The 23420-nt window shown below is 52.2% G+C and overlaps 1 long non-coding RNA gene across 1 annotated transcript; it reads right to left on the minus strand.

Annotated features, from left to right (window-relative positions):
• Nucleotides 1–12849: 12849 nt before the first annotated feature.
• Nucleotides 12850–14109, minus strand: LOC141584433 (uncharacterized). Its single transcript, XR_012517490.1, has 3 exons — nucleotides 13558–14109; nucleotides 13348–13349; nucleotides 12850–12972 (listed from the first exon to the last, which is right to left on the minus strand). It is a non-coding gene; the product is annotated as an uncharacterized LOC141584433 (long non-coding RNA).
• Between the last annotated feature and the right edge of the window lie 9311 nt (nucleotides 14110–23420).

Consider the following 23420-nt stretch of genomic DNA (forward strand, 5'->3'; position numbering starts at 1 on the left):
AGCCAGGAGCTCCCTGTTCTTCCACGCAGGGGTCGGGGTGCAGCTCGCCTGCCCTGGGTGGGCAGCGTGGACATCCTGTGTGGAGTCCGGCTGCCCTGGATGGTTGTGACGGTGCCCGAGGGCCAGACGGAAGCCGTAGGAGGGAGGCCAAGGCCCACAGTGGGCAGGCGGATGTGGGGTGGGTAGAGAAGGGCCCTGGCCCTGCACGCAGGAGGCAGAGGGCGGTGCTCAGTGGAGGCAGGGACAGAAAGGGAAGGAAGAGAAGGAGCTTTCGCCCCTCAGGCCAAGCTCCATGCTTTCGTGTTCTCTGCAGCGGGACAGGGTACTTCCGAGCAGGCAGGACTGGGGCCTCTGGCTGGCAGGGGCCAGGAGGGCTGGACACCATGTTTTTGCTATGGGGTCATTTATGTGACGTTTTTATTAGCTTCGTTTAGCCACCCAGGAGTAAAAGCAGAGACATCAGATGGACAGATGTTCCCTGGGCTGGGTCCTGGCAGGAGGGAGGTGGCGAGAGGTCAAGGACCCAAGGGATTTGGGGTTTAGGTCAGTGTGCTGGCCAGTGATGGGAGGGGGCCCCGGTCAGCCTGCCTGCCAAGAGCTGCAGCCTGTGCCTGTGATTCCGCCTCCCCGGGGCCTGCGTGTGCAGATTCCAGCACGGGGTCCGCGTCACGGAGCCGCACGCAGACATGTGGGCTTCATGCACCTGGGGCTGCAGCTCCCGTGTGTGGAGATGTGAGCCTGATTGTGCACTCATGCTGAATTTTAAATTTGTTTTTTAAAAAAATTTTATAAGTCAAAGTGGAAAATGTACCTCTGGAATGGCATTAGCTGAACCTTGCACAGTAATAACGCTGTGTGCTAATGGTCTGTTTTTGTGCTGTTTGGTTGTTATGGTGACAGGTGCATTCACAAAGAGGTAAGTTTGTTTTGAGACTGTTAGCACCGTTTTGCCAAATGTTCTCTTTCTGGTGTGACCTTAGGCCTTCACAGTTCTCATTGGTGAGGATCAGTGCGGATTTCAGAGCCCCTCGTGCTCTGAAAATGGCCAGAGCCCCCTCCAGAAACCCTGGCAGACACGTCTGAGAGAGTCGTCGTGTAAAGAGATGTAGGAGTCATAGCCCTTCAGAGGTGGGGCAGGGGAAAAATAACCAGCAAGAGCATCTCAACTTCTGTGGAACACGCTTCCACGCAGGAGCTGGGCTGTGATGGCCAGCAGAGAAGGCAGACAGCTCTTCCCGGTGGCTGGACAAGGGCTCCCGTGGAGGAGGCATTGGTCCCAGCGGGGAGCAAACCTAACCTGGCCTTCCCCAGTCACCATGAACTGAGCGAGCCAGACAGATGGAAGAACTGCTGAGTCACTGCGGGCAGGGCAGCCGGTGTCAGGGCGGGTGTCCGGGTGGGTGTCAGGGCGGGTGTGCCAGTGGGTGTCCTGGTGGGTGTCCGGGTGGGTGTGCCAGTGGGTGTCCCGGTGGGTGTCCGGGCAGGTGTGCCAGTGGGTGTCCGGGCGGGTGTCCAGGCAGGTGTGCCAGTTGGTGTCCGGGCGGGTGTCCCGGCGGGTGTCCCGGTGGGTGTCCAGGTGGGTGTCCCGGTGGGTGTCCAGGTGGGTGTCCGGGCAGGTGTCCCGGTGGGTGTCCGGGCAGGTGTGCCAGGGGGTGTCCGGGTGGGTGTCCGGGTGGGTGTGCCAGTGGGTGTCCGAGTGGGTGTCCGGGTGGGTGTGCCAGTGGGTGTCCGAGTGGGTGTCCGGGTGGGTGTGCCAGTGGGTGTCCGGGCAGGTGTCTGGGTGGGTGTGCCAGTGGGTGTCCGGGCGGGTGTCCAGGCGGGTGTCCGGGTGGGTGGGTGTCCGGGCAGGTGTCCAGGCCGGCGGGTAGCCTGTTGCCTGAGGGAGGGAGATAACAGTGAGGTCAGACCACGAGGCCTGTGCTCCTGGTGTGGCCTAGGAGTCTCCAAACCCAGCACCGCCGCACTATGAGGCAGCATGGGGAGAAGGATGGGGAACGCGGGTGAATCAGTGGCCTGTGCGTTCGTGCCTGGCTATTTAAAACTCTCCAGGCTTCAGCATGCCTGCTTTAAAAATGCAGGAAGCGTGTGGGAATGTGGAAAGCAAGTGAACGATTCATACTGAATTCCAGGAACAGCCGTGCCAGTTAGGAAGCCAACCTGGGAAGGGGCTGGGGGTGACGAACACAGCAGCGGGGGGCGACTCTTTAAAAAGTTGGCCCGAGAGAGCCCATGAGAAGGGGCCTCCAGGCCGAGCCTGAGCGGAGCGTGCGGGGCCGTGGACAGCGGCAGGAGCGTGGGAGAGGCTGTGTTGAAAGGGCTCCCTCAGGGACACAGGTTCGGAGAGGTGCTGGGCAAGCAGGTGCCTTGAGTGCCTGGGAAGGACGCTCTGCAGGTGCTGGAGGCAGCTCTGACACCCTCCTCCCGGGATGGCAGGCTCCTCTAGCAGCTGATGTCCGTCACCCAGGCCTGTGGGGGTCACGGGTGGCCTCAGCAGGGTCCCGGCCAGCCCGGCCTTCCCTTGAGATGTCCCTGAGCATGCAGCAGCGACGGCGGCCCCAGGCCCTGGATGGCCTGAAGCCACAGCGGCGAGACCAGGCCCGCTCGGTTTTAAGGATTCAGAGCTCTTCACATGCATTCAGGAAATCATTTACAATTGTTTGCGATTTTCACTTAACATTTCTCTGCCTCCGCCTTGACTGCAGAATGGGGATCTCGCGCTGGGACAGGAGAATGGGTGGCCGGACTGTGTGGCGCACCTGCCAAAGACGTCCAAAGCCCAGGTTGACCTTCCAGTAGGAGTGCCCCCGGGGGCCTGTGGGCATGCCTTATTTTGGGGGCTTCTTGAGAGTGCAACAGGGACCGTTGGAACAGAAGGGATTGAACGCCTGCCAGGCAAAGCTTTACGGGGCAGGGGGGAAGGTGGCTCTGCTGTGACATGGAAACCCTTCTGCTTAAGGAGAATGTCCAATAATAGTTCACTTCTGACCACATTATGGTGTTGCTGCCAGCAGATCTGAGAAAAGCCTCTGCGCTTCCAAATTCTAAAGCCGTTTCACTTTTTCCTAACATCAGAAATTCCTTGATTCTTGTTCAAAGTGGCGATGGTTGCCAACTCGGCTCAGCTGAAGGCTCTGTCTGGCCCTGTTCACAGCCTCACGGCACTTCCCGCCCTGCCTCCAGGCTCCTACCCAGACCCCGCAGAGGTGAGTGCGGCTCTCTGCTCAGAGGCCCTCAGAAGAGCTCCAGGGGACCTTTCGGGCTCAGAGGGGAGCTGGGAGAAGCTGCCTGTGTTCGGCCGTGCTGCAGGTGTGCTGTCATTGCTTCCGAGCCCAGCTCAGCTTCTGGGACTTGGGGACCTGGAGAAGTGCAGACCCACCCTCTGCCGAGAAGCTCCTGCCTTTGTTGACAAGAGGGAGGGTCATGAGGGGCCTGGCTAGAGCCCTTCTCCTGAGCGGCTGAGCCGAGGGTGTCTTCCTGGGCCACAGATTGAGCCTGCAGTCGCCCTATCAGCACCTGAAGGGGGGCTTCTATCGTGAACCCGCTAATTGCCAGACTTCGGAATTCATTATGTATTTGCGTGAGGCTTTATGGGGCATTTCTAAGTGCGTGGCTGTCTGGATGGTTGCAGCTCTCCTAAGAGATCAAAGAGTCCCATCTGGGAGCCCCACGAGCGCAGGCTGGGAGACCGTGAAGCGGGTGACCTGCAGGAATCTGCACCCACTTGGAGCCAGAGCTGGGACCAGGACTCACATTCCGATGACTCCCTGCCCCACAGGCCAGAGGGGTTAGCCTGGCCCCAGGGCCACCCTCAAGTCAACATCGGGAGTCCTTTAGAGAAGCACCTCTCAATGGAGCCAAGAGTTCAGATGGGACAGAGAGAGGAGAGAAGAAGGGGCGGGAAGCAGGGGAGAGAGGAGGCAGGAGAGGCAGTCTCATCAGGACTGCGATGGGGCCGCCAGCCGGGCCCCTCTCCGAGAAGTGTGCTCAGCCCACACCCCGGCCACCCCCCAGGGCAAAGGCACCCCTGGGTCCCGGCTTTCTCCTGTGTGGGCCAGGAACCAGCAGCATCAGCATCCCTTGGGAGCTTGTGAGAAACATAGCCCCTCAGGCCCCACCCATGGCTCCTGGGTCAGAATTCCCATTTCAACAGTCCCTGGGGCACCTGGGCATGCTGAAGTCCCACAGGCTCTGTTCCAGATGACATGGAAGAGTTAAGGGGCCAGGTGTGGTGGCTAACGCCTGTATTCCCAGCACTTTGGGAGGCCGAGGGCGGGAGGATCCCTTGAGCCCAGGAGTTCAAGACCAGCCAGGACAATGTAGTGAGACTTCGTCTTTACAAAAAATTTAAAAATAATTAGCCAAGCATAGTGGAGTATGCCTGTAGTCCCAGCTACTCTGGTGGCTGAGGCAGGAGGATCACTTGTGCCTGGGAGGTAGGGGCTGCAGTGACTTGTGATTGCACCCCTGCACTCCAGCCTGGGCAACAGAGTGAGATTTTGTCTCAAAAAAAATGCGTGACGGGCAGATTGTGAAGGAGGCTTTCCCTCGCCGTGGCTTGGTACCTTCCCAAGGAGTCCTGATGAACACCTAAGGAGCTGGGATCTCGTTAAAACCCTTCAGTTCATATGATCTTTGTGCTTACAGCATGTTTGCTCTCTGCCCGTGTTTTACGTAGTCACGGGGGATGCTGACTCCAGGTGCTCCGATGTGCATTGAGGGAAAAGTCTCCCGACTGGAAATGGATTTTGCTGGTTTCCTACAGAATCACTGGGTCAGGGCCAAACACGAGACCCTGACAAGCCGAGTGCCTCTGCCCCAGAGGGAGCCATCCACAGATGGCACGACAGGCCGGGCAGCGGCCAGAGATGGCAGGTGCGACTGTCTTGGGGAGGGAAGGGCCGGAGCCTGGTCACTGCCCAGCTGCTGCCACCACATGCCATCAGCCAAGTGAGTCGCCAAGGCCAGCCTGGACTCCGGGGCGGGAGCAGTGCCCAGGCAGGGAGGAGGGAGGTGGCGGCCACCTTATGAGCCTCTATGCAGACCCAAGACAGAAACGCAGACGCACGGCTGGGATGCAAGGCCCCGGGCTCCAGGACACAGGGCGGGTCTGGGGTCGGGGAGCAGAGCTGGTGTTGAAGGAAGGGAGATGCTTCCGTGGACGGGTGCAGAATAGGAAGGGCCCTTAGAGAGCGTCCAGGCTCCATGGGCTCCGGGAGTCCTGGGAGCCTGGGATGGTGGCTCGACGGGCTCCCTGGGGTAGACAGAGGGTTAGAATGGGCTTTGCATCCTGAATTATTTACTTCTGTACTTACCTATCTCTCTAATGACAAAATAAGATGATGCTTATTGTAAAAATGCAAAGATTCCTTTTCCCTTAAAATGCAAAAATGAAAATCATAAACTTCAAATGGGAGAATCCTGAAAATGAGCCACACCAAGGACGTAACACCGTGAGGAGTTAAACTGTCTTTAAAGCTCCTGCCACCGCACCCTGTGTGCTCCGGGCCGGCTGGACGGACAGGCTCTTCAGACACATGACAAGGATTGAGCCTATTTTTCAGAAAAATGTTTTGAGACAAATGGCTTGGCACATGGAGAAAGGACACAGTTTGAATCCCGTGTCTTTAAAACTAAGTGAAATCACATCCATCAAAGAATTACATAGTGAAAACTAAAATGGGAATGTTCTAGAATCAAATGATCTGAAAAGGCTTGGAGTTACTCAAGGAGGCCTTTTTGTGGTATGTTCCCAACTCCAGAAATCATACTGAAAAATATTGATAACTGTGACTACGTAAAAATGTAAAACAGCTGTACAAAAAAGAAAAAAAAAACCGCCTACAGCCAGGATGAAAATCCAGTTTAAAAACTGGGGAGGTGTTTTTCACACACATGATTGACAAGGCCTATTTTGCAAAGGGTACTTACAAATAAATTAGGACAAAAATCCCGGTAGAAAGGAATTGCGGGACAGCGTGCACAGGCACACAGAAAGGAAGAGGGAGCAGCCCGACCTTCAGACGGGAAATGCAAATGGGACAGTGGGAGTTTAAACACTCGCTGCTGGGTGGAGAAATGGGGAAGGTGAAAGAAATCCGTCGTGGCGAGAGTCTTCCTGTGTGTTTACAGCGGCTCACGTCACAGCCATGTAAAACGCGGTTTGGAAGCCGCAGGAGAACGTCGCACGAGGTTAAAGGAGGAAGGCGCGAAGGTTCGTCGGACGCGATTTATTCAACAAAGGGAAAAAGAAAAACACGACGTCTCTAAATGCTCATTAATGGAGATTGGCCACGTAAGCTATGATGGACATAGTGAAAGATCACACACGGATTCAGAGCAGTGGGGCACACGTCTGCCTGTTGATAGTGAACTATTTCTGTAACATGTTGTTGACAGAAGAAAGCTGATTTCAGAACCAAGTGTACGTGTGTACAGGGTAAGCCTGCATTTAGACGGACGAGCGTCCCTTTCCTGTGTCCCAGAAGTGCCATTGCCTGGGATTGTGCTTGGGAAAGAAAGAGGGGTGCCCGCGTGTCCTTGCCCGGTTTGTTCACGTGACAGCTGCACCCAGAGCTGCCCGTCCCCTGCCCTACCTTGCTGCGGGCTCAGCATCAGTGGGAAGCACCTTGCTCTCCCAGTTCCAATTTGCTAGATGGAGGGACGCCGAGCCAGGACCAGCGGCGGTCACTTCTACGTGGTGGGTGGAGCTTTGGAGGATTTCTGGACTGTGTGATTTTTTTCCCTCATGTGTGACTTCAAAAACAAACACTAACTTTTCAAAGGTAAGTGCGGCGTGGTGTGGGCAGGGCTGAATGTTCCCGCACCTGGCAGCGTGTTTGAAGAAGTCCAGGGCGTTTATCAAAGGAGGCCGGGATGTGAGAACTGCTCCAAGCTGCGGTGAGCTGCTAGTCCCGGGTCCTGGTGATCCTTCCAGCTGTGTCTCGTGCTCTGGCTTTCAAAGCCGCTCATGGCCATCATGACCTGCGGGGGCTTCAGAGGTGCCGGAGGGAAGTGAGTGGAGACGGGGCCCTCTCTGGGCATTCCTCGGAAAGTCCAGCAGTGCCTCTGAGAGGTGTGGACACTGGGCCTGGGTGCTGGACTGGGGGCCTAGCCTCAGGGACAACCCAGTCTGGAGGTGGCATGAGGGGAGGGCACCTTTCCAAGTCCCTTCCCGGAGCACCTTCCATCCCTCCGCAGTGGGAGCTGTCTGCCTTGGCTTTATTCCACTGGCTCTCTCATGCTCTCCCTGCTGCTTAGACAGGGATCAAGGAGGGGCCGATGGGATGCCAAGGTGGCTGGACCCACACCTGCCCCTCGCAGCGCTCCTGGGGGGTGCATGTGCCCACTCAGGACTTGAGGGAGGATGGGCACCAGCCAGGCTGAACACTGAGTTCACCGCCTTCTATGACACAGATTTTGGCTTGGGCTGGGCAGTGGCCCCACCTTGCTGCACCTGCCCTGTTCTGTCCACCTTCCCCCTCTCTCCCCACCCGCCCCCTGCTCTCCCCACCCACCCCCACTCTCCCTACCCGCCTCCTCTCTCCCCATGTGCCCCATGCTGTCTGACTGCTTTGATATTGTGTGAGTGGGGCATGGAGAGGCTGTGGCCGAAGCTGGCTGTGGGGTGCGGGCTCTTAGCAGCCCCCGTGTGCAGCTCTCTGCATCCTCGAAAGCCTTGTCTCCAGAGTGGCCCATTCTCGTCCCCCGCTCTGCTGATCCGGAAGACTTGGGTGTGTCATGATGTGTTCTGCTTTTTAATGTATATCACAGCGTGTTTCAGGACCAAGTTCCCTGTGCCCGAGGGAACAATGAGGCTGGAAGCTTTGTCAGGTGAGAAACCGCCTTCCCTCCTGCTCTTTGTTTTTTTTTTTTGAGATGGTCTCACTCTTGCCAGGCTGGAGTGCAGTGGTGCAATCTCGGCTCACTGCAGCCTCTGCCTCCCAGGTGCAAATGATTCTCTGCCTCAGCCTCCCGAGGAGCTGGGGTTACAGGCACCCACCACCACGCCCGGATAATTTATTTTTATTTTTATTTTTAGCAGAGACGGGGTTTCACCGTCTTGGCCAGGCTGGTCTTGAACTCTTAACCTTGTGATCCACCCCCCTTGGCCTCCCAAAGTGCTGTGATTACAGGCCTGAGCCACCGTGCTCGGCCTGCTCTTATTCTAAAGCAGAGAGCTCAGGGACAAGGCCAGGGGTCTGCACAGTGGCCCTGCGGTGCTTCCTGCGTCTCACGGGAAGTGTCGACTTGCTGAGCACCAGAAGAACGAGTCCCCCACCATTCCTCTACCTGCTCCTCTCCACGTGCCACTTGGGGTGCAGTCACGTGATCATGCCCTCTGCTTTCTCCCGCTGCCCCGTTTTCCTCTTAAAATATGGATGCCCTGGAAATTCTCTTTGGAAAGAGCACAGATCACAGACGGCCCTATGGTTTTGTGTTCCTTTCTTCAGGGCTGCGTCCTTAACCCCGGCCTCTCAGTGGATTGAGAGCTGCCTCAGACCCTTTCCGGTTTACACAGTCAGCGACAGCACCCCAGCAGCTCAGGCCACTCATTCATTCCGAAAGGGGATTCTCCGTGTGAGTGTGAGAGTGAGGTCCAGGCAGGAGATCCCCAGAGACCTCTTCTCCCTTGCTGAGCACCCCGTAGGAGCTGGCGACCTCAGGCGCACTGGGCAGGGGTGTCCGGAGTCCTGGACCCCGCAGCCTGGACAGGCAGTGCCCGCTCTCCTCACTGGTTCAGGAAGCGTGGGCTCTGGGGAGCTGAGGGCAAGCGGCGGGGGCCCGGCGCTTCCACCCAGTCCTGCCGTGACCTACCTACGAGAGGCCAGGTGAGACCTGGTTCTTTCACTTCCAAACCAGGACGGAGCTAAAAGGAGCATCGTATCTCAGGGACTCTGAAAACGAAGCCTTTTGTTTTACAGGGAGGGAGATGGGCAGACTGTGAAGGAGGTGTGCTTGGCACTGGGGACCCTGGCTGCCACAGGTCCGGCTCCTGGCCCAGGGCTTTTTACTCCATGCTGCTGCCCCGGGAGGACCCTCTGCTCCCTCTGAGACAGCGAGGATGCCTAGAGGCCGTAGCCCCTCACTCAGAGAGGCCCAGAAAGCTCCTGCAAGGCCTGAAAAGTGCCCCCAAATCCTGGGCTGCAAAGAGGCCTGGTCACACACGTGGCTCGTTGTCAGAACTGACCATCGGCAGTGGGCGATGTCCACCATGATCTGCTGTCTCCAGAGACCCCACCCTCCCTGTCCTCTGCCCGTCAGCACAGTTGTGTCCAGTGAACCTGAGGCGGGGGCGGCTGCAGCTTGCCGGCCACATGTGCTTGGATGATGATTCTCACCACCACACCTCGGTGTCCCCCAGGGAGGTCTCCGGCCTCCCTGGAGTGAGTAGACAAGCTATGGGGCACTGGAGCTGCTGGCACGGAGGTGGGCCTCAGGGGCCTCTGCGGGCAGCTGGAGCTGTGCCAGGCATGTCCTGGGAGGCTCCCTAGGGCTGGCCGTCAGAGGGCAGCGCCTGTGTGGGGCATCCTGGAGGCAATGGGGCCAGGCTGGAGCCATCGCGCAGTGGCAGTGAGGAGGAGGCATGTCGGCTTAGACGCACCTGCTCACGCCTCAGTCACCCCGGCACTCGAGACACTTCATGCGCCTGGATCTTTTCAAAATCCACCCGGAACCACGTGCTGGAGCTTTGCAGCTGCCACACAGGTGCGTGGCCTCCTCGGCCAGCCAGCGCCGACCAGCCCTGAATTTGTCCCTCTCTTGGGAAGCCTGACTCCGGTTTATCCGTTTTTTCTACCTTCAGCATCCTCAACTTCTTTTCCTTTTGTGAGACAAGGCCGTCCTTGTCCCTGCCCCCGGCTGCACGCAGCGAGCCCTGTGTTCCCATCTCCTTTCGGAAGTGCCGGTCGCCCTCTCCCCACGGCAGCAGCTCCCCGCGGATCGCAGTGACAGCGTGACTCCCGGGGAATAACAAGGACATGGAGCCTCCAAGAACAGGGCACTGGCTCATCAAGCCCGCTGGACGACCACGTTTGTTCCTCCTGAGTCTTGTTAAGAATTTGTGGTAACACGTTTTGGCTGCTTCAGGGCACTGAAGGGCCCTCCCTGGTGGCTGCTGGCAACAGAGGCAGGGAGCCGAGGAAGGGAGTGCTGTGTGCTAAGGTGCCAGGAAACGGCGCTGCGTCGGAACTGGAAACGCTGTCGAATTCAGTGAAGACATGGAGTCCGCGGCCCCAGGAGGCCGTGAGAGTAACACCCCTGCACGTGGGGGCCTCCCGGGAGTCAGACTCATAAGTGAGCACAAGTCAGAGATCAGGCAGGGCTTCCTGGAGGAGGTGTCCTCGGAGCGGCCAGTGAGGGTAAGAAGGAGCTCACCAGGCAGCAGAATGGGGGCAGAGGGGCATCCCAGGGAAGGAAGGGAGGATGAGAGAAGATACAACTGTAGCAGGAGCGGCTGCGGGAAACAGATCTGTCCGACACCGAATATTGGAGAAAGGAGTTTATTCGGCCGGGAGCCAGCTGGCATATTTGCCCAATAGCCAAGCTCGCCTAACAAAGGAAGGTTCCTTCTGTATACAGGCTTATACTTTAGATGTTACACGTGGAAGAATCTTAGTTTTATATCTTAACATATGAAAAGGGTCTCAGTTTACAGTCTTAGGAATGAGAAGCCGAAGTTGATCTGAGAGGCCTGGGTCTCCCTCTTCACAGCCAGCTCCTCACACATGCTGTCCCCAAGTGTGACATCTGCAAGTGTGGCAATGACATGGGTGTGTGGGGGCAGCAGGGACCGAGCAGCAGGGGCGTGGGGTTCGTATCCAGGGACCTTCTACGGTCGGCAGGACCCGGAGCACAACTTCAAAGCTGTGGAATCTGTGATTTCTTTCTAACACGAAGAGCATTTCAGGTGGGGGAGGGCGGAAGGGGCAGGGGCTGGGGCTCTGGTGAAGGAGATGTTGTCTTCTGCATCCATGTGTTTAAGACACAGACTGGAACCTGGCCAGCAATCGGCTGGTCGCAGCTCTTCCTGAGAGGTGGAAACGTAGCTGTTTGCCATTTATGATGCTCAACAGTTTTAAGCCTCTGGAGGTGGCAGTGTGCGACGTGTGTCCACGTCATTTCACAGTGACGTGACCTTTGTTCATAAACAGACTCAGGGCTTGCTTCAGCTTCCCCCGCCGGCCTGGCTGTGGCTGGGATTTGCTCCCTTCCCTCCCACGCTGCCTTGGGCGGGGACCGCTCCCGGGCTCCACGCGCGGTCCTCCTGCGGCCGCCTTCCCCACTGTGGGGGGTTTCCATCTCGCTCTTTGTCCTTCCCCTCTGCCTCCCATGATGGTGTCTGGGGTTTGTCCTCTCCGTCCCCAGCAGGGCTCCGCGGCAGTGCGGGGCCTTGAAGCCGAGCTCGCGGCTTCGCTCGGGTGGAACTTCCTCCCGTCCGACCGCGGCACCTCGCCCGGCAGCCTGCACGTTTCTTCCTGCCGCTCCTCAGCCCGTTCCATTTCCATCCTCGTCTGTCACTTAGTTATCTCGCTCTTATCTCTTTTCACAGAGTTTCCTGAATCTTATTGAGAACACAGAACAGATGCTTTCTAAAAATTGCCTTTCATCCCATGGTGAGCAGTGACTCTCCACGGTCACATCCATGTACATATAGCGACGTGGACGTGTGCACACGGATGGATGGAGCGAGCTCCCTCCCGCAGCTCCACAGCTCTGTGCAGGCTGCAGCTTGACTTGTGCTGGAAGAGAAGCCGTTCTCCGGGTCGAGCTGGTGGGCTCTCTGGCTCCGATCCCCGTCCGCCTGGCTGGGTGGGGGCCTTCCCTGCTGCTCATCTGCTCAGCCTGAAGGCCAGTGTCTGGCCCTCCACTAAAAAGACCACCCCAGCCCCAGGCAGAGTTTCAGCCCCCACCCCTCAGTCATCTCACAAGGAAGAAGGGAACTTACTTCCAGATAACTTGAAAGTTTGTCATTATTCTTTTGCCAGAAAGGGTGAGTTTCCCGGTTCTAGAAGCCTGGGCTGCTGGGCTCAGGGGCTCTTCCAGGACAGCCCCTCCCTCCAGAAAGCTGTGCCTTCCCAGAGGAGGACTCCCGGCCGCTATCACATGCTACCCAGCCCTGAGGTGAGACTGAGGATGGTTCCAGGGTGGTGTAGACATGAACGGGTTTACGTGGCCTGGAAAGTGTCAGATGCATGTCAGAGCGGGCTGTGGCTGGGGGTCTCGCTCCTGAGAATCCACCCCAAAGGCAGAGGGGTGTCGGTGGGGACCCTGATGCCTCCAGCTCAGCGATCACACCGTGGGAGACAGAAATCCCTCTGGTGGAGCGCCGACCCACAGTCCTAGCACCCAAGCACACAGTCCTAGCACCAAGTCCTAGCACCCAAGCACACAGTCCTAGCACCAAGTCCTAGCACCCAAGCACACAGTCCTAGCACCAAGTCCTAGCACCCAAGCACACAGTCCTAGCACCAAGTCCTAGCACCCAAGCACACAGTCCTAGCACCAAGTCCTAGCACCCAAGCACCCCTCCTCCACGAGTATTTCACTGGGGAGGTGGTGATGGGCGGTGGGCAGAGTTAGGGTCCAGCAAAATTCAAGCACCTCCCTTCACGCTTCTTCCCACCAGGTGACTTTCACAGGGCAGAGGGGGCTGGAATAAATGATTTGGGGTTTTTTAGTGCCCCTTTTACAGTAGGATTAGTGCCCCACTGGCATAGGAACTGTTGCAGAGCCAAATGCCCAGCCAGGAGGTGACTGGCCTCAGGGAGGAGGTGTGCTTTTGCTCATTCTCCTCTTAGATGAGTCTGGTTAGAGCTGAGTTTAGGTGGCAGTCGACTGGGAGGGAGGGGCCATCTCTAGGATAGAGAAAAATACAGAAGCAATTGAGCAATTTACTCCTCGGATATGTTCAGCTGAAGAGTTTGTCCCTGGATATTTGCACTAAAACATAATAAAACCAAAAGCCAAAACATCCTATTAGTTGCTGGAAACAGATGCTCAGTGCTGCAAAGAAAAATCAGCACAGAGACAAAGGATCTCTCAGCAAGACAGTCTTAACTTTCTGCAGAAAGGGAGCTCCTGGTCGCCATCTTGCTGTGAGAGTCGAGCGAATGCAGGAAAAGTAGACATATTTATTTTCTGTGCATTTGGGATGATCTCTACTGCTGTGTCTAATCTCCCTTGGTTGGAGCCAGACTTCACAATCTAGACTAAAACTTGATTAGGTAACAACTTGAAACTTTCCTAAACAGGTAAAAGCAACAGAGAACAGAAGGAAAAGAGGAAGTCTAAATAAGGAAGGGGCATAGGCTGGGAGCTGGGACATGCCTGAGCATGTCTAGCACAGACATCTTGGCTAAAGTGCAAGGACATAGAATGTCCTGCGTGCCTGTGAGCATAGCATGTCCGACAGCTACACAGATAGGTCGTAGCCAAGAGTTATTAGCAAAAAGCAAGAAGGCTTCGAAGAGGCTTTAACATGAACTATTATTTCTGACACATATGATTTATTCTTTAATAAGGAAGGAAACTTTGAAGAGGGGCTTTACCGCTTCCTACATTAGTTAACAAATGGTTCAACTAAAGAATTCATTGAAGAATCTGACCTGCGATGGAAGAACTGTTCAATGGGTCCGTCTTCTAAATACTTTCCTGGGCTTGGCTCCACTGAGCTTAGCTTGCCTTGGGGATGGAGGCAGGAGAATAATGTGAGCTTCACGTTCTAGATGAAGAGGCTGGTGCTCAGGGAGGTAGGCACTTTCTGGTCTCCAGGCTAGTGAGCATCTGAGCTGAGGCTGAACCCACGCTATGGTGCCTCCAGTGAGTGGAGGGTGGGGGCTGGGATTCGGGTTGATGTGTAGGAATCCAGCGTTCCCGCATGGATTCTAATTCTAGACATAGAGTATATGTTTTCTTTCTACTGCTCCAAAGATGAGGGCTTCTCTGCCAGCTTTGGTGCCTGGCTTCATATCCCTAATGGCTGGGATGCTACCGTGATCATTTGGAGACTCCATGAAATCCTATCACTTTGGCCAAACCTGTGAATCATCACCATGTCTTCCTGGACTTCTGAGGTGTTGGGGAACCTGTGGAGAAGGGGGGCTCATTTTCCTAATGAGAAAAGAGGTGAATGGAATGAGGGCTTTGATGATCTGAGGCAGTACCAGCCAGCACATGGCTCACCGTGGAGAGTCAGCACAGAAGTTAACTGTTTACTCAGGAAACGGAAGGAATGAAAGAAGAGAAAAACACCAAGCAGCAGTGGATTCCGAGACAGAAGTCTTAAACGTGTTTATTTATTCTTGGCATCTTTTCAGCTTCTTATGATGTAGAATTTTAAACATACACAGAACATGGAGATTGCTAGAGTGTGTTTTTATGCACCTAACACCCAGCTCCGAGTACCGTCCTAAAACAATATACACATTTTAAAAAATCTAAATTCCCTCAGCCTGGCCAACATGCTGAAACCCTGTCTCTATTAAAAACATAGAAACTAGGCAGGTGAATTGGCGGGTGCCTGTCCTCCCAGCTACTTGGGAGACTGGGGCAGAAGAATTGTTTGAACTCAAGAGACAGAGGGTGCAGTGAGCCGAAATTGTGCCACTGCACTGCAGCCTGGGCAACAGAGCAAGGCTCTCTCTCAATCAATCAATCAATAAATACATCCCTCATACTTCCCCTTTCCCCATTTTTTTTTTTTTTTTAGAAATAGACCCTAGACATTATAAAATACTTTTGTACATGTTTCTGCATGTATTTCTGAAAGGTACAGGCTCATATTTTTAGGCAAGTTAATGGTTATGTCCTTACTATTTTAAAAATCCTTAATATTATCAAATATTGTCAGTGTTCAAGTTTTCAATGGCCTCACAAAGGTCAGTTTGTGCTTCGTGCATTTTGTTTGAGTCAGAATCCAAATACGGTTGATGCAGTGTGATTGATGGATGTTTTTAAACTCTCTTTCCATCTGTGGATTTCCCTCTTCTATCCCTTGTCTTTGACATTTATCTATGAAAGAAACATTCCTGTGAATTCCATTTTGTGTAGTCATTGCTAGATTTCAAGATGAGAAAGAGAGGAAAGAAAGAAGACGTGGGTCCGGTGGAACTCTCTGGGGTTCTGGATAAATTGGTTTCTTACGGCTTTTTTCCAAGTGGAGAGTGCAGAGTGGGATTCGGGGCATGTACACTCTGCTCTGTCTTTGTTCTTGGTTGAAGCTCACATTTCACTCTCTGTGGCTGTCTGTAGAATGGGTTGAAATAAATGCAAGTCCCAACCTTTCAGAGAACGTCAGAGAATCTTTCAGAGGACTTCCAAAGGTAAAAACACAAAAGACAAAAATAGGCAGCTCTGCAGAGGGCCAGGGAGGCGCTCCAAGAAGCCAACAGCGATGCTACGTACCTGAGTGGCCGCTGCGCGGCAGGAAGTGGGCTCAGTGCTCACATTACCACTTGGATTTTTTGTTCTTGGCTATAATTGAGTTTATTGTTTCCTTTTTAGCAGGACAAAATTATGCCATCTAAAAATGTCTTTAAATTGTTGGACAGCATTCACTCCTCTTCCTGATCGTCCAAAAGCCCCACAGGGAACAGGCCAGGAATGAGTCATGTACTTCCCCTCCAGGACCTTGCATAGAATGGGCTTTTTGTGAGTGGCCAGCAAATAGCATTCATGGTCTAGGACTCCACTAATTTGGGAAGAAAGGAAGAAGAAATGAAGCTCACCTCTATCACTCACCTGTATTAAAAAGTCTAAGGGAAGACATCTACTTTTTATAATGGTGAACTATGTTAACCATTGTCACTAATGAATCCTAAAAATCTGGATTAAATGCATCCTAAAAATTGGTTTAAAAGCATCAGAGAACTACCAAGGCAAAGACTAATCCAGGGGTCAGGATCATGGCGAGAGGAAAAGCCAAGAGAAATGAGTACCACGTTGGTCTCTTCTTCCCGCTGGAGGCATTCATTAGCTTTGGCCCAAAGGACTGGTAAGCGGAGTGAATTGCCTGAGAAGCGTCAGCCACGCCAGGGGGCTGTCCTCAGCAAATGGAGTGAAACTCCCATCAGAGAGTACCGCCCAGCAGAAACTCCAGTCTTCACCTGGAGTCAATAATCAACCTTCTCAACGACCAGACAGCTCACTTCCAGGTGGGGTTAAGTGAGCTAACCCTTCCCCTTAACTACCAGAAGCAGAAGTGAATCCTCTTTGGAGAGAGGTAAGTCAGAACCTCAAACTTTTCTTTGCCTCAAATATTCGTACACATTATCAACTGTTCAATCAAAATTACCAGACATGCTAGAGACCACAGCAAATGACCAAAAACCAGTGGGGAGTGGTTGGGGGGAACAGGATAGAAACACATCCAAAGAAGAAACAGATACGGAAGTTACTATGGACTTTAAAATAGCTCATAAACATGCTTAAAAATAGCTGACGACACAAAAAAATTTTAAGAAAGAGTTGAAAATTATGAAAAAAAAAAAACAAATGGAAATATTACAACTGGAAAATTAAATTAAGAAGTCATCAGATGGATTTAAAAGCAAATCAGATACAACAAAAGAGCGTATTAGTGAGCTGCAAGATGAGTCAATGGAAAATAGCCAAAATGGGCCAGGTGCGGTGGCTCACGCCTGTAATCCCAGCACTTTGGGAGGCCGAGGCGGGCGGATCACAAGGTCAAGAGATCGAGACCATCCTGGCCAAGATGGTGAAAACCCGTCTCTACTAAAAAATACAAAAATTAGCTGGGCGTGGTGGCACACGCCTGTAGTCACAGCTACTTGGGAGGCGGAGGCAGGAGAATTGCTTGAACCCGGGAGGCGGAGGTTACAGTGAGCCGAGGTTGCACCACTGCACTCTAGCCTGGCGCCTGGTGACAGAGCAAGACTCTGTTTACAAATAATAATAATAATAAAAAAAAAATAAAAAGCCAAAATGAGGGACTGAGAGGCAACAGGATGGTATGTACAGAATCAGAACATAAAAGGCACATTGCAGCTGGGAAAATAAAAGTCGACTGTGTATGCAGTTGGAGTCAGAGAGAGAGAGGGAGAGGAAAAAAGAGAACAGGACAGAACAGACAGACATGTCAAGGATATACCGGCCGAGCATTTTCTAAAACACTGCATGCATCAAGCCACAGAACCAGCAGATGTTACAAACTCCAAGTAGAATAAGTAAAAAGAAAGCCACAGCTAGGCATATTGTAGGAAAACTACAAAGACACAAGGGCAAAAAGAAAATATTAAAGGAAAGTTGGGTCACCTCACACCCGTTGAGATAGCACCTACGAAAAAGAGAGGAAAAGCAGAAGGAAAAGAACAAGTGTCAGGAAAGACGTAGAGCAATGGGAACCCTTGTAACTGTCAGTGGGGATGTAAAACCGTGTAGTCACTCCACAACACAGTACAGCGATGCCTCAGAGAATTAAAAATACTTGTGCATATGATCCAGAAATTCCTTTTCTGGGTATACTCCCAAAAGAACTGAAAGCAGGGTCTCAAAAAGATATTTGAAGATTGGCTTTCATAGCAGTATTATTCACAACTGTGAAAATGTGGAATGAACTCCAGTATTCATCAATAGATGAACGGATAGGCAAAATGTAGTGGATGCATACAGTGCAATGTCATTTAGCCCTAAAGAGGAAGGAAATTCTAACCCGTGCTACAACGCGGGTGAGTCTTGAGGGCATTATGCTAAGTAAAGCGAACCCTTCGCAAAAAGACAAATACTGCATGAAAGTATTTGAAGAAGGTATTCAAAGTATTTGAAGAAAGTATTAAGGAAAGTACAGTGGGAGTGGCCAGGGACTGGGGTAAGCAGAATGGGGAGGGCGTGTTTAATGGGGACAGAGTTTCAGTTTGGGAAGATGGAAAATTTCTGGAGGCGATGGTGGTGATGGCTGCACACATTTTGAATGTATTTAACACCATGGAATTATACACTTAAAATGATTATTATGGAAAATTTTATGTTGCATGTATCTTACCACAAAAAAAAATTGAGAGAAAAAAAGAAACTGGGGTTGGAGTTGGGAAAGATACATTATTTACAAAGAAATAAACCTGACAGCTACTTCCTCAACAGAAAAGAACACAAGTCAGAAGACAATTGAATGATGTCTTTCAGGCGCTAAAAGAAAGTAATTGCCAACTCAGAATTTTCTGTTCTATGCCCAGTGAAAATATCTTCTAAACCTAAAGGTACAAAAGGTGTTTTCAAATAAAGTCTGAGAAAATTTGCAACTAAAACACAGAACTAATGGTAATGTACAGGGGATTAGTTATTACTTTATTTATAATTATTTTTTTTTGAGACTGAGTCTCACTCTGTCACCCAGGCTGGAGTGCAGTGGCACAATCTTGGCTCACTGCAACCTCTGTCTCTCAGGTTCAAGCGATTCTCCTGTCTCAGCCTCTCGAGTAGCTGGAATTATAGGTACGCACCACCACACCAGGCTAATTTTTGTACTTTTAGCAGAGACAGGGTTTCGCCATGTTGGCCAGGCTGATCTCCAACTCCTGACTTCAAATGATCCGCCCACCTTGGTCTCCCAAAGTGCTGGGATTACAGGCGTGAGGCACTACATCCAGTACGAGGGGGTTCTTTTTGTAGAAGGACAACAATCCCAAGTGGAATCTTTGAAATAAAGGAAGGAACAATGAGAAAAAAGGTAAATATACATGGGTCAATCTAAATGAATATTTAGTATTTAGAACAAGAAAAATCATGTCCTGTGAGATTTAAAATTAAACGTAGAATTAAAAGACACAGCAACAGTAGCATAGAAATAAATGGAGTCTAAATATTCTTAGGCCCTTGCAGTATATTAAAATTATTTTGGAGTTTTGTTTTTATTATATAAACCTATAAAATTATACTGTATGTTATATAAAAGGTACATAATAAAATTAGATCTCATAGATTTGTATGTAAATATATACCATATAAAATATAAATATTTATTTTTATTTTATTTTATAACATTTATTTTAGAATTTTATAAGTGAAGGATATACTTAGAAAACCTCTAAACCTAAGATAACCTCTTAAAGGAGAGTAAAGAAATGTATAATTCAGGAGTTTATAGAAAGGAACAATTTCAGAAAAGAAAGTTAATACTGTATAAAGCAAAGGAGAGAAAAAGATACAAAGGACATTGAGGAAAATGGAAAAACAACGAAATAGTAGCTTTAAAGGCTAGCGTGTCCTTGTGGCACACGCAGCCCATGACTCACACCAGCATATGTAAGGACTCCTGAACATCCGTGACGAAACGTCAGAAAGCGAGAGACCACACAGGCTGTGGGTGGAAGAGGCCACGCCGGCCAGAGGACACGGAGGTGCTCAGCTTTGCCAGCCATCAGGGAGACGCACATGAAGCCCACAGCATGGTGGAAAGGCTCACAGACAGCGACCTGCGCTGACCAGGGCCAGCCCAGTGTGGAGCAGCGGAGCCTTCCCCGGCGGGGGAGCCTATGGTGGCGCAGCTATGTTGGAGGGCAGCCTAGCCCTCACGCTCCCCATCCCAGGAATGACACCCAGCTGGCATGAACACGTACCCAAACCTGAATGCACTCACGGCATGCACACACGCCCAGCATGCCTCTCACCTGTGCAGCGATGAGTGAAGACGTCAGGCCAGGAGAATGCAGGCCACATCTTCCCCTTCATGCAAACTCCGAATCTTCACATCCATACAAACTTCATACGGACTTCAAATCTTCATGCAAATGCATGCAAACTTCAAATCTTCACATTTATACAAACCTCAGATACTCAAATTCATTCAAACTTCATACAAACTTCGAATCTTCAAATTCATGCAAACTTTGTACAAATTTCCAGTCTTCAAATTCCTATAAATTTCCTACAAACTTTAAATCTTCAAGTTCATATACAATTCATACAAACTTCAAGTCTTCATACAAACTTCATAGAAACTTCAAATCTTCACGTTCATATGAACTTCAGATATTCAAATTAATTCAAACTTCATACAAACTTTGAATCTTCAAATTCATGCAAACTTTGTACAAATTTCCAATCTTCAAATTCATGTAAACTTCCTACAAACTTCACATCTTCACATTCATACAAACTTCAGATCTTCAAATTCACACAAACTTCATACAAACTTCAAATCTTCAAATTCATACAAACTTCAAATCTTTAAATTCATAAAAACTTCATGCAAATTTCAAATCTTCACATTCACACAAACTTCAAATCTTCAAATTCATACAAAACTTCATACAAATTTCAAATTTTCAAATTCATGCAAATTTCAAATCATCGTGACGTGTCCCGTAAAGAGAAGAGGGAAGGTGGAGGCTTGGGAGGGCTCCTGTGCCTCCAGGCTGGGGAGGGCCAGTACCACCCTGTCTATCTGGAAGCCGTGAGGTGCTGTGCAAATCCAGCATGCTGTACACTGATGATCTGGCACTTTTCTGTAGCAGGGAAGTTAAAATTCAATAAAAGAATTTATTTAGAAAAATGAAAAAGGCCAGGCCCATTTTGGGGGTTATGGTTATATAAGTGCAGAAATTCCAAGAAACTCCTAATTAATGTGATTAATGTAATTACATTCACATTAATTCCATCCCAGCTCTGTGCGGGTATTAGGCAGTCATGTCAGGATAAAGCAGAGCCCAGCCTGGGGCAGGCAGCAGAGGGATGGGAGGATGCTCGTGTTCGGGGTGACCTGCAGGGCCTGGGTGGGCCCAGGAGCAGCTGTGACTCCCACTCCTTTACTGAAGTCCTGGCCAGGCGTGCTGGCCTGGGCTCGCTTCCCGGAAGGGCAGAGGGGCTGGGGAGGAAGTACAGCCCCGACATCTGAGGCCCGGCTCCTGAGCTGTGTGCCATGTGGGACTTTCCTGGGTGCTGGGACTGTGGCAGGGGCAATTCTATTTCTTTCAAGAAGCAGCCCAGAGCCCTCTTGAGAGGAAGAAGAGGCAGGACTGCTGCTGCGGGGGATGGGAAGGTGAGCTGCAGCTGCCCTGGCTCCAGGGGCACGCTGAGAGTCTGGGCATGTGGTCAGAGGCCATGCCCAGGGGCTCCAGTGACCACCTTAGCACCCCATGGCCCCACTCCTTCTCCTCTGTTTCGGGTGGTTGGCCTCCTGGGCTCCTGGGGCCCCTAGCGCCACATGCTTTAATGCCATGGCAGCCCATCGCTCACCCGCACTCCCCACCTTGTCTGTGGGGGCTCCCTCTGCATCCACACCCATTCCTGTCAACAGCCTGGCAACCACCCGTGCTGTAAGAACAGGCAGGTCCTGCGTAACTGGATTCTCACAGTGCCTCAGAAACCGCCGGGAACAGGGAGTGCGGGTCCTCGCTGGGTTTATGAACTTGGAATTGCATTTCCGAGGAGCATCTTAGGCCGATAATGGCTCCGCATGGAAACACTCCTGAGCGCTCTGGCCATGGCTGTTTTAATGCTGCAGTTTATAAAAGAGTTTTTAATTAGGCAGTGCTCCCTTCCTGTGCAGTGTTATGCCTGGGTTCTGACCCTTCGAATTAAGTGGCTAATCGTGAAAAACGCCTCTTGTCCTCTGCGATGCTTCAGTTCTGCTCTCTACAGGCCTTTTTCTTCTTAAGAGAGAAAGAGGTATTATATAATACTGACGCAGGAGAATGCAGTTGGAGCTCCAGTGCTTCCTGAAAAGACTGCTTCTCGGTTAAAAGCTTCCCATTTTAGAAAATCAATGAGGCTCAAATCACACTACGTTATTATCTGTAGATCACTCAGTACTGTCCAGAACCGTGGGAGTGCATGAGCAAGAATGGGGGGCTCTGTTTCCACTTCCATGTTTTACAGGTGGGGAAACTGAGGCACAGAGCCATTGCCTGCTCCAGGTTCATAGCTGTTCAGTCCAGGTCCTATGCCTCCAGTGGGCAGCATGCTGCCTGGGGCGGGGGGGTGGGGGGAGGAAGCTTCCATCAGCAGCTCTCAGCTCTTCATCTGTGAAGGGAGCAGTCAGCAAGCGTGAGTTGGTGTCTGGGCTGCCTCCCGGGGCTTCGTGCCTTTTAAAAAACATCCGTACTATATCCTCCCCTGCTGTGCATGAGGATACAGAATGACACTAGTTGGGATTATACGGTAGAGAATTCTTACCGAAGAGAAAGCACAGAATTAACAATGAGCACTCGCTGGCCTGCAGTCTGTTGGAATTTGCCTCACAGCTCACACACTCTCCAGGCCAGCAAGGGCACGATCCGAAACCTGCCCCTGTCCCTGGGAGGTGGGCATCCAACAGAACCTATGAGCTGCCTGAGCCGTGCGGTCAGCCATCTCCGCGAGAATGTGTGCGGAGCGCTGGTCACGGGTCACAGCTTCGGAGCCCCCACTGCAGGTGGCTGGTGGAGCTTCAGCAGGAGTCAGTGGGGCCCGGAGGGCTCCATGTCCGGGAGGAAGAGTGCCCGGAGCTTCCCCGTCCCCTTTGCATCTAGCAGTCCCTGAGCCCATGACTGCCCTGGTCTGACTTCCGTGAACTTCAGGTTTTACTAGTCCCCCTTTAGGATGTAAGGGGATGTTTATAAAATAAGATGCGGGCAGGGCGCTGGGTGCCAAGGGGCAACGACGGTGGGGCACAATCCCACCCTCAGGTCTTGCCACCAGCCTGGAGGGCACTGGTCTGCTCTTTGGAGCCTTGGTTTGACAGACATGTGGTCAGATGCTTGCTCTGCCTTCTCTTCCTCCCCTTCTCCGGGATGTTCTCTCCTCCTGCCTCCAGCGCACCTGAGGCCTGGCCACACCCACTGATTCCCTGGTTATGCCTCTCAAACCCGGAAGGGTGGGGGTGTGGCAGAGAGCGCCTGCCCCTCGCCTGCAGGACTTCCCAGGGTGCTGCCTCCTGGGAGGGACTTCAGAGGTCACCGTTCCCTCCTTCACTTTCCAGACTGGGAAACGGAGGTTCCCAGCTTCCTGCCGCTTGCAGATAAAGTGAATTTTAGGCTGGGCCTTGCGGCACTGCCCCCAGACTCTGCGGCACGGTGAGGAAGCACCGCTCTGAGAATCGGAGCCTGGTACGGGGCCCAGCCTCTCAACCGCAGACCTGCCTTTGACAATGTGCTTCAGGGCCAGAGCCTGCAGGTGCATTCTTACATACTCCACTGTCCTTACGTCCGCAACTGCTGAAATTCCAAAACTACAACGACTTTCTCTTCTAGAAAAACATTGACTTGTCCAAGTCTTGGAAGCCCTAGAGAAACGCGGCCTGGTGCCATGGGACAAAGGCGACCACTCAGAGGCAGGCGGCGGCACCCTGGCGGTCGGGGCCGAGGAGGGGATCGGTCTCCTGAGGCCACCCTCATGCTGGACGTCAAGTATTCCCTCCAACGCCTGCGTCACCAGCACCAGGGACGCAGAGATGTGGCCTCAGGTGCTTTCAGTAGGAGCCCTGTGGG

Source organism: Saimiri boliviensis, chromosome 5 (assembly GCF_048565385.1).
Source record: "Saimiri boliviensis isolate mSaiBol1 chromosome 5, mSaiBol1.pri, whole genome shotgun sequence".
In the NCBI taxonomy this organism is placed as follows: domain Eukaryota; kingdom Metazoa; phylum Chordata; class Mammalia; order Primates; family Cebidae; genus Saimiri; species Saimiri boliviensis.